The 3,167-nt window shown below is 45.5% G+C and overlaps 1 long non-coding RNA gene across 1 annotated transcript in view; it reads right to left on the bottom strand.

Annotated features, from left to right (window-relative positions):
- LOC129693702 (uncharacterized) overlaps window positions 1-1,489 on the bottom strand; it is a 2,796-nt gene extending 1,307 nt beyond the window's left edge. The window contains exon 1 of the long non-coding RNA XR_008722902.1: window positions 1,410-1,489. This is a non-coding gene — a long non-coding RNA (uncharacterized LOC129693702). The remainder of the gene's footprint in view (window positions 1-1,409) is intronic.
- Between the last annotated feature and the right edge of the window lie 1,678 nt (window positions 1,490-3,167).

Here is a 3,167-nt window from a genome sequence, read left to right on the forward strand (position 1 = left end):
GCTGAGGAACGTATTGAGAACTCAGAGCGAAGAGCACAACTCCCACCCCTCCAGAGCCCAGCGGCTGCACGACGGATCAGTTCATAGCAGATGGAGCTGGAGTACCCTGCTGTCATTACATGTCCATGTACCTGCCCCGTGTCATTACCTGTCCATGTACCTGCCCTGTGTCATTACCTGTCCATGTACCTGCCCTGTCATTACCTGTCCATGTACCTGCCCTGTGTCATTACATGTCCATGTACCTGCTCTGTGTCATTACCTGTCCATGTACCTGGCCTGTGTCATTACCTGTCCATGTACCTGCCCTGAGTCAGTATCTGTCCATGTACCTGCCCTGTGTCATTATCTGTTCATGTACCTGCTCTGTGTCATTATCTGTCCACGTACCTGCCCTGTCTCATTCTCTGTCCATGTACGTGCCCTGTGTCAACTCTATCAGACATCCACAGGTGTACAGTAGAGAGCACACTGACTGGTTGCATCACAGCCAGGTTCAGCAACTCACCACCCAGATACCAAGGTGAGTACAGAGAGTGGTGGACACTGCTCGGACATCACGGGTACTCACCTCCCCACCATCGAAGGGATCTACAGGAGGCGCTGCCTCAAAAGGCCAGCCAGCATCATCAGAGACCCACACTACCCTTGCCACGCTCTCATCTTGCTGCTACCATCGAGTACAGGAGCCTGAATACGCACATCTCCAGATTCAGGAACCGTTTTTTCCCAGCTGTTATCAGACAACTGAACCATCCTATCACCGACTAGACAGTGGTCCTGACCTCCCATCTACCCCATTGGAGACCCTGGGACTATCTTTAATCGGACTTGAGCCTGCACTAAACGTTATTCCCTTTATCCTGTATCTGTACACTGTGCATGGCTTGATGGTAATCATATATAGTCTTTCTGCTGATTGGATAGCACACATCAAAAACACTTCTCACTGTAAATGAAACTAAACCAGTAAATTTATTTTCAGGAAAAATTAACCGTTTAAAGTTCATGTGATAGGAGCAGAATTAGGCCATTCAGCCCATCAAATCTACCCCGCCATTCAATCGTGGCTGATCAATCTCTCCCTCCTAACCCCATTCTCCTGTCTTCTCCCCATAACCCCCGACACCCGTACCAATCAAGAATTTATCTATCCCAGCCTTACAAATATCCATACACTTGGCCTCCACAGTGTGGCAATGAATTCCACAGATTCACCGCCCTAAATAAATTCCTCCGCATCTCCTTCCTCCACGAACATCCTTTAATTCTGAGGCTGTGACCTCTGGTCCTAGACTCTCCCACTAAAGGAAGCTCGGGAGGGGAACTAAACGCATCACGGAATTTCCTTCCAGCCCAATGAGGTACGTCAGAGGCAGATGGTGGAGATTGTTTTTGGAAAAGGATACAGTCTTTGATGGAGGCATGTTCAATATACTGTAACTCAGTCTCCACCTGTTTGGAGTAGTGTATCAGATCAATGCCCTGTGAACAAATACGGCCCAATTAAACCCACTCTCACACGTCCTCCAGCTTCAAGAACAGCTCCTTCCAGACAACTGTCATGCTCTTGAATACCGCACAACATTAACCTCAATAGACAATGGACAATAGGTGCAGGAGTCACGCGACAGTGAGAGTAGGAATGGAGCGAGGTGGAGGATAAATGCGTGGCTGAAAGACTGGTGCAGAGGGCAGGGATTCAAGTTTCTGGACCATTGGGACTTCTTTTGGGGAAGGTGGGACCTGTACAGAAAGGATGGGTTGCACTTGAACCCGAGGGGGACCAATATCCTGGCGGGGAAATTTGCAAAGGCCACTGGGGAGACTTTAAACTAGAATGGTTGGGGCGAGGGACTCGAATAGAGAAAGCTAGTAGACAGAATGGGAGGCAGGAAGTAGAAAAGGGAAGCACTCGGACACAAGAGGAGAAAGAAAAAAAAGGAAATAAACAGAGAAGAAGAGACGGGGGTTTCTTAAATGTGCATATTTTAATGCTAGGAGCATTGTAAGAAAGGTGGATGAGCTTAGAGTCTGGATAGACACCTGGAAGTATGATGTTGTGGCGATCAGTGAAACATGGTTGCAGGAAGGCTGTGATTGGAAACTAAATATTCCAGGATTTTGTTGCTTCAGGTGTGATAGAATTGGAGGGGCAAGAGGTGGAGGTGTTGCATTACCAGTCAGGGAAGATATTACAGCAGTGCTTTGGCAGGATAGATTGGAGGGCTCATCTAGGAAGGCTATTTGGGAGAAACTGAGAAGTGGGAAAGGTGTAGCAACACTTATAGGGGTGTATTATAGACCGCCAAATGGGGAATGAGAATTGGAAGAGAAAATATGTAAGGAGATAGCAGATATTAGTAGTAAGCACAAGATAGTGATTGTGGGAGATTTCAACTTTCCACACATAGACTGGGAAACACATTCTGTAAATGGGCTGGATGGCTTGGAGTTTGTAAAATGTGTGCAGGATAGTTTTTTACAGCAATACATAGAGGTACCTACTAGAGAAGGGGCAGTGCTGGACCTCCAGTTAGGAAATGAGATGGGACAGGTGGCGGAGGTATGCGTTGGGGAGCACTTCGGATCCAGTGATCACAATACCATTAGTTTCAATATAATTATGGAGAAGGTCAGAACTGGACCTAGGGTTGAGATTTTTGATTGGAGAAAGGCTAACTTTGATGAGATGCGAGATGATTTAAAAGGAGTGAACTGGGACATTTTGTTTTATGGGAAGGATGTAGAAGAGAAATGGAAGACATTTAAAGGGGAAATTTTAAGAGTACAGAATCTTTATGTTCCTGTTCGGTTGAAAGGAAACAGTAAAAATTGGAAAGAGCCCTGGTTTTCAAGGGAAATTGGACATCTTGTTCGGAAAAAGAGGGAGATCTACAATAATTATAGGCAGCATGAAGTAAATGAGGTGCTTGTGGAGTATAAAGAATGTAAAAAGAATCTTAAGAAAGAAATTAGAAAAGCTAAAAGAAGATATGAGGTTGCTTTGGCAAGTAAGGTAAAAGTAAATCCAAAGGGTTTCTACAGCTATATTAATAGCAAAAGGATGACGAGGATAAAATTGGTCCATTGTTGAGACAGAGTGGGCAGCTATCTGCAGAGCCAAAAGAGATGGGGGAGATATTGAACAATTTATTTTCTTTGGT

This window comes from Leucoraja erinacea, unplaced genomic scaffold (genome assembly GCF_028641065.1).
Source record: "Leucoraja erinacea ecotype New England unplaced genomic scaffold, Leri_hhj_1 Leri_396S, whole genome shotgun sequence".
Lineage (NCBI taxonomy): Eukaryota > Metazoa > Chordata > Chondrichthyes > Rajiformes > Rajidae > Leucoraja > Leucoraja erinaceus.